At 41.1% G+C, this 8,683-nt stretch overlaps 1 long non-coding RNA gene across 1 annotated transcript in view; it reads left to right on the forward strand.

Moving 5' to 3' along the window:
- Positions 1-5,024: 5,024 nt before the first annotated feature.
- LOC127926069 (uncharacterized) overlaps positions 5,025-8,683 on the forward strand; it is a 3,937-nt gene continuing 278 nt past the window's right edge. Inside the window, exons 1-2 of the long non-coding RNA XR_008123217.1 lie at positions 5,025-5,089; positions 8,409-8,522. This is a non-coding gene — a long non-coding RNA (uncharacterized LOC127926069). The remainder of the gene's footprint in view (positions 5,090-8,408; positions 8,523-8,683) is intronic.

Consider the following 8,683-nt stretch of genomic DNA (forward strand, 5'->3'; position numbering starts at 1 on the left):
CCCTAACCTGACCGGTATAACAAACAACCCTAACCTGACCGGTATAACAAACAACCCTAACCCTAACCTGACCGGTATAACAAACAACCCTAACCTGACCGGTATAACAAACAACCCTAACCTGACCGGTATAACAAACAACCCTAACCTGACCGGTATAACAAACAACCCTAACCTGACCGGTATAACAAACAACCCTAACCTGACCGGTATAACAAACAACCCTAACCTGACCGGTATAACAAACAACCCTAACCTGACCGGTATAACAAAAAAACCCTAACCCTAACCTGACCGGTATAACAAACAACCCTAACCTGACCGGTATAACAAACAACCCTAACCTGACCGGTATAACAAACAACCCTAACCTGACCGGTATAACAAAAACAACCCTAACCTGACCGGTATAACAAACAACCCTAACCTGACCGGTATAACAAACAACCCTAACCTGACCGGTATAACAAACAACCCTAACCTGACCGGTATAACAAACAACCCTAACCTGACCGGTATAACAAACAAACAACCCTAACCCTAACCTGACCGGTATAACAAACAACCCTAACCTGACCGGTATAACAAACAACCCTAACCTGACCGGTATAACAAACAACTAACCCTAACCTGACCGGTATAACAAACAACCCTAACCTAACCGGTATAACAAACAACCCTAACCTGACCGGTATAACAAACAACCCTAACCTGACCGGTATAACAAACAACCCTAACCCTAACCTGACCGGTATAACAAACAACCCTAACCTAACCTGATAACATAACAAACAACCCTAACCTGACCGGTATAACAAACAACCCTAACCTGACCGGTATAACAAACAACCCTAACCTGACCGGTATAACAAACAACCCTAACCTGACCGGTATAACAAACAACCCTAACCTGACCGGTATAACAAAAACAACCCTAACCTGACCGGTATAACAAACAACCCTAACCTGACCTGTATAAAAAACAACCCTAACCCTAACCTGACCGGTATAACAAACAACCCTAACCCTAACCTGACCGGTATAACAAACAACCCTAACCTGACCGATATAACAAACAACCCTAACCTGACCGGTATAACAAACAACCCTAACCTGACCGGTATAACAAACAACCCTAACCTGACCGGTATAACAAACAACCCTAACCTGACCGGTATAACAAACAACCCTAACCCTAACCTGACTGGTATAACAAACAACCCTAACCTGACCTGTATAACAAACAACCCTAACCTGACCGGTATAACAAAAACAAACAACCCTAACCTGACCGGTATAACAAACAACCCTAACCCTAACCTGACCGGTATAACAAACAACCCTAACCTGACCGGTATAACAAACAACCCTAACCTGACCGGTATAACAAACAACCCTAACCTGACCGGTATAACAAACAACCCTAACCTGACCGGTATAACAAACAACCCTAACCTGACCGGTATAACAAACAACCCTAACCTGACCGGTATAACAAACAACCCTAACCTGACCGGTATAACAAACAACCCTAACCTGACCGGTATAACAAACAACCCTAACCTGACCGGTATAACAAACAACCCTAACCTGACCGGTATAACAAACAACCCTAACCTGACCGGTATAACAAACAACCCTAACCTGACCGGTATAACAAACAACCCTAACCTGACCGGTATAACAAACAACCCTAACCCTAACCTGACCGGTATAACAAACAACCCTAACCTGACCGGTATAACAAACAACCCTAACCTGACCGGTATAACAAACAACCCTAACCTGACCGGTATAACAAACAACCCTAACCTGACCGGTATAACAAACAACCCTAACCTGACCGGTATAACAAACAACCCTAACCCTAACCTGACCGGTATAACAAACAACCCTAACCTGACCGGTATAACAAACAACCCTAACCTGACCGGTATAACAAACAACCCTAACCTGACCGGTATAACAAACACCCCCTAACCTGTATAACAAACAACCCTAACCTGACCGGTATAACAAACAACCCTAACCCTAACCTGACCGGTATAACAAACAACCCTAACCCTAACCTGACCGGTATAACAAACAACCCTAACCTGACCGGTATAACAAAAACAACCCTAACCTGACCGGTATAACAAAAACAACCCTAACCTGACCGGTATAACAAACAACCCTAACCTGACCGGTATAACAAACAACCCTAACCTGACCGGTATAACAAACAACCCTAACCTGACCGGTATAACAAACAACCCTAACCTGACCGGTATAACAAACAACCCTAACCTGACCGGTATAACAAACAACCCTAACCTGACCGGTATAACAAAAACTAACCCTAACCTGACCGGTATAACAAACAACCCTAACCTGACCGGTATAACAAACAACCCTAACCTGACCGGTATAACAAACAACCCTAACCTGACCGGTATAACAAAAACAACCCTAACCTGACCGGTATAACAAACAACCCTAACCTGACCGGTATAACAAACAACCCTAACCTGACCGGTATAACAAAACAACCCTAACCTGACCGGTATAACAAACAACCCTAACCTGACCGGTATAACAAACAACCCTAACCTGACCGGTATAACAAACAACCCTAACCTGACCGGTATAACAAACAACCCTAACCTGACCGGTATAACAAACAACCCTAACCTGACCGGTATAACAAAAACAACCCTAACCTGACCGGTATAACAAACAACCCTAACCTGACCGGTATAACAAACTAACCCTAACCTGACCGGTATAACAAACAACCCTAACCTGACCGGTATAACAAACAACCCTAACCTGACCGGTATAACAAACAACCCTAACCTGACCGGTATAACAAACAACCCTAACCTGACCGGTATAACAAACAACCCTAACCTGACCGGTATAACAAACAACCCTAACCTGACCGGTATAACAAAAACAACCCTAACCTGACCGGTATAACAAACAACCCTAACCCCGGTATAACAAACAACCCTAACCTGACCGGTATAACAAACAACCCTAACCTGACCGGTATAAAAACAACCCTAACCTGACCGGTATAACAAACAACCCTAACCTGACCGGTATAACAAACAACCCTAACCTGACCGGTATAACAAACAACCCTAACCTGACCGGTATAACAAACAACCCTAACCTGACCGGTATAACAAACAACCCTAACCTGACCGGTATAACAAACAACCCTAACCTGACCGGTATAACAAACAACCCTAACCTGACCGGTATAACAAACAACTAACCCTAACCCTAACCTGACCGGTATAACAAACAACCCTAACCTGACCGGTATAACAAACAACCCTAACCTGACCGGTATAACAAAAACAACCCTAACCTGACCGGTATAACAAACAACCCTAACCTGACCGGTATAACAAACAACCCTAACCTGACCGGTATAACAAACAACCCTAACCTGACCGGTATAACAAACAACCCTAACCTGACCGGTATAACAAACAACCCTAACCTGACCGGTATAACAAACAACCCTAACCTGACCGGTATAACAAACAACCCTAACCCTAACCTGACCGGTATAACAAACAACCCTAACCTGACCGGTATAACAAACAACCCTAACCCTAACCTGACCGGTATAACAAACAACCCTAACCTGACCTGTATAACAAACAACCCTAACCTGACCGGTATAACAAACAACCCTAACCCTAACCTGACCGGTATAACAAACAACCCTAACCCTAACCTGACCGGTATAACAAACAACCCTAACCTGACCGGTATAACAAACAACCCTAACCTGACCGGTATAACAAACAACCCTAACCTGACCGGTATAACAAACAACCCTAACCTGACCGGTATAACAAACAACCCTAACCTGACCGGTATAACAAACAACCCTAACCTGACCGGTATAACAAACAACCCTAACCTGACCAGTATAACAAACAACCCTAACCCTAACCTGACCGGTATAACAAACAACCCTAACCTGACCGGTATAACAAACAACCCTAACCTGACCTGTATAACAAACAACCCTAACCTGACCGGTATAACAAACAACCCTAACCTGACCGGTATAACAAACAACCCTAACCTGACCGGTATAACAAACAACCCTAACCTGACCGGTATAACAAACAACCCTAACCTGACCGGTATAACAAACAACCCTAACCCTAACCTGACCGGTATAACAAACAACCCTAACCCTAACCTGACCGGTATAACAAACAACCCTAACCTGACCGGTATAACAAACAACCCTAACCTGACCGGTATAACAAACAACCCTAACCTGACCGGTATAACAAACAACCCTAACCTGACCGGTATAACAAACAACCCTAACCTGACCGGTATAACAAACAACCCTAACCCTAACCTGACCGGTATAACAAACAACCCTAACCCTAACCTGACCGGTATAACAAACAACCCTAACCTGACCGGTATAACAAACAACCCTAACCTGACCGGTATAACAAACAACCCTAACCTGACCGGTATAACAAACAACCCTAACCTGACCGGTATAACAAACAACCCTAACCTGACCGGTATAACAAACAACCCTAACCTGACCTGTATAACAAACAACCCTAACCCTAACCTGACCGGTATAACAAACAACCCTAACCTGACCGGTATAACAAACAACCCTAACCTGACCTGTATAACAAACAACCCTAACCTGACCGGTATAACAAACAACCCTAACCTGACCAGTATAACAAACAACCCTAACCTGACCGGTATAACAAACAACCCTAACCTGACCGGTATAACAAACAACCCTAACCTGACCGGTATAACAAACAACCCTAACCCTAACCTGACCGGTATAACAAACAACCCTAACCTGACCGGTATAACAAACAAACATTCTTCTGACCGTGTGTGTGTGTGTGTGTGTGTGTGTGTGTGTGTGTGTGTGTGTGTGTGTGTGTGTGTGTGTGTGTGTGTGTGTGTGCGTGTGTGTGTGTGTGTGTGTGTGTGTGTGTGTGTGTGTGTGTGTGTGATGGTTACAGATTGAACACAGTAGAAGAGCTCTGGGGAGAAACCGTGTCAAGTCCTCCATCTGTCTGGAGACGTATGTTACAAAAACACAGCTTGGTGATTACAAGTTAGGGTTAGGCCTGATACACAGGGTTAGGGTCAGTTAGGTTAGAGGGTTAGAGGATGACGTGAAACCGGCCACTAGGGGGGCTGTTACCTTCAAGTAGGTTTGGGTGTTTCTAGGGTGTTGGGACGGGGATGGTAGACATAAGCATTTGCCTCTGATTCCAAAGATTGCAAGCTCAAATCCAGCAATAGAAAGTTGTTTTTGATATTTTAGTTTAAAGACAGAGTGATGTGATATCCCAAACCTTAATATCTAACCTTAACCAGTCAATTAATACCTGACCTTAACCATCCTGTTAATACCTAACCTTAATATCTAACCTTAACCAGTCAGTTAATACCTGACCTTAACCATCCCGTTAATACCTAACATTAAACATTCAGTTAATACCTAACCTTAATACCTAACCTTAACCAGTCAGTTAATACCTAACCTTAATACCTGACCTTAACCAGTCAGTTAATACCTAACCTTAACCATCCCGTTAATACCTAACCTTAATATCTAACCTTAACCATTCAGTTAATACCTAACTTTAATACCTAACCTTAACCAGTCAGTTAATACCTAACCTTAATACCTAACCTTAACCAGTCAGTTAATACCTAACCTTAATACCTGACCTTAACCAGTCAGTTAATACCTAACCTTAACCATCCCGTTAATACCTAACCTTAATATCTAACCTTAACCATTCAGTTAATACCTAACCTTAATATCTAACCTTGACCAGTCAGTTAATACCTGACCTTAACCAGTCAGTTAATACCTAACCTTAATATCTAACCTTAACCATTCAGTTAATACCTAACCTTAACCAGTCAGTTAATACCTGACCTTAACCATCCCGTTAATACCTGACCTTAACCATCCCGTTAATACCTAACCTTAACCAGTCAGTTAATACCTAACCTTAATATCTAACCTTAACCATTCAGTTAATACCTGACCTTAATATCTAACCTGAACCAGTCAGTTAATACCTAACCTTAACCATCCCGTTAATACCTAACCTTAACCATCCCCTTAATACCTAACCTTAATATCTAACCTTAACCAGTAAATTAATACCTGACCTTAACCATCCTGTTAATACCTAACCTTAATATCTAACCTTAACCATTCAGTTAATACCTGACCTTAATATCTAACCTTAACCATCCCGTTAATACCTAACCTTAACCATCCCCTTAATACCTAACCTTAATATCTAACCTTAACCAGTCAATTAATACCTGACCTTAACCATCCTGTTAATACCTAACCTTAACCATCCCGTTAATATCTAACCTTAACCATCCCCTTAATACCTAACCTTAATATCTAACCTTAACCAGTCAATTAATACCTGACCTTAACCATCCTGTTAATACCTAACCTTAACCATCCCGTTAATACCTAACCTTAACCATCCCCTTAATACCTAACCTTAATATCTAACCTTAACCAGTCAGTTAATACCTGACCTTAACCATCCCCTTAATTCCAAACCTTAATATCTAAACTTAACCGTCAGTTAATACCTGACCTTAACCATCCCGTTAATACCTGACCTTAACCATCCTGTTAATACCTAACCTTAATATCTAACCTTAACCAGTCAGTAAATACCTGACCTTAACCATCCCGTTAATACCTAACCTTAATACCTAACCTTAACCATCCTGTTAATACCTAACCTTAATATCTAACCTTAACCAGTCAGTAAATACCTGACCTTAACCATCCTGTTAATACCTAACCTTAACCAGTCAGTTAATACCTGACCTTAACCATCCTGTTAATACCTAACCTTCATATCTAACCTTAAACATTCAGTTAATACCTAACCTTAATACCTAACCTTAACCATTCAGTTAATACCTGACCTTAATATCTAACCTTAACCAGTCAGTAAACACCTAACCTTAATATCTAACCTTAAACATTCAGTTAATACCTAACCTTAATACCTAACCTTAACCATTCAGTTAATACCTAACCTTAATACCTAACCTTAACCAGTCAGTAAACACCTACCCTTAATATCTAACCTTAACCATTCAGTTAATACCTAACCTTAATATCTAACCTTAAACATTCAGTTAATACCTAACCTTAATACCTAACCTTAAACATTCAGTTAATACCTAACCTTAATACCTAACCTTAAACATTCAGTTAATACCTAACCTTAATACCTAACCTTAACCAGTCAGTTAATACCTGACCTTAACACCTAACCTTAACCATTCAGTTAATACCTAACCTTAACCATTCAGTTCATACCTAACCTTAACCAGTCAGTTAATACCTAACCGTAACCAGTCAGTTAATCCCTGACCTTAATACCTAACCTTAACCATTCAGTTAATACCTAACCTTAACCATTCAGTTAATACCTAACCTTAATACCGTACCTTAACCATTCGGTTAATTCCTAACCTTAACCATTCAGTTCATTCCTAACCTTAACCATTCAGTTAATACCTAACCTTAACCAGTCAGTTAATACCTAACCTTAACCAGTCAGTTAATACCTAACCTTAATACCTAACCTTAACCATTCAGTTAATACCTAACCTTAACCATTCAGTTAATACCTAACCTTAACCATGCAGTTAATATCTAACCTTAATACCTAACCTTAACCATTCAGTTAATACCTAACCTTAACCAGTCAGTTAATACCTAACCTTAACCATGCAGTTAATACCTAACCTTAATACCTAACCTTAACCATTCAGTTAATACCTAACCTTAACCAGTCAGTTAATACCTAACCTTAACCAGTCAGTTAATACCTAACCTTAATACCTAACCTTAACCAGTCAGTTAATACCTGACCTTAACCATCCCGTTAATACCTAACCTTAAACATTCAGTTAATACCTAACCTTAATACCTAACCTTAACCAGTCAGTTAATACCTAACCTTAATACCTAACCTTAACCATTCAGTTAATACCTAACCTTAACCAGTCAGTTAATACCTAACCTTAATACCTAACCTTAACCATTCAGTTAATACCTAACCTTAACCATTCAGTTAATACCTAACCTTAACCATTCAGTTAATACCTAACCTTAACCAGTCAGTTAATACCTAACCTTAACCATGCAGTTAATACCTAACCTTAACCAGTCAGTTAATACCTAACCTTAACCATTGTGTCTGTGTCTGTGTGTCTGTGTCTGTGTGTGTGTGTGTGTGTGTGTGTGTGTGTGTGTGTGTGTGTGTGTGTGTGTGTGTGTGTGTGTGTGTGTGTGTGTGTGTGTGTGTGTGTGTGTGTGTGTGTGTGTGTAGCTTCATGAAGTACAGTGAGCAGTACCTCCACCATGACCCCATCATGTCAGGCTGTCTCCCTAGCAACCCCTGGATCTCTGACGACACCTCACTCTGGACCATCAACACTGACATGTAAACACACACACACACACACACACACACACACACACACACACACACACACACACACACACACACACACACACACACACAACACACACACACACAAAACCTACACCGACACAACTAACACTTAAAACATGTGTGTTTATGCGTGCATGTGTTGTGTGTGT

This window comes from Oncorhynchus keta, unplaced genomic scaffold (genome assembly GCF_023373465.1).
Source record: "Oncorhynchus keta strain PuntledgeMale-10-30-2019 unplaced genomic scaffold, Oket_V2 Un_contig_6717_pilon_pilon, whole genome shotgun sequence".
Lineage (NCBI taxonomy): Eukaryota > Metazoa > Chordata > Actinopteri > Salmoniformes > Salmonidae > Oncorhynchus > Oncorhynchus keta.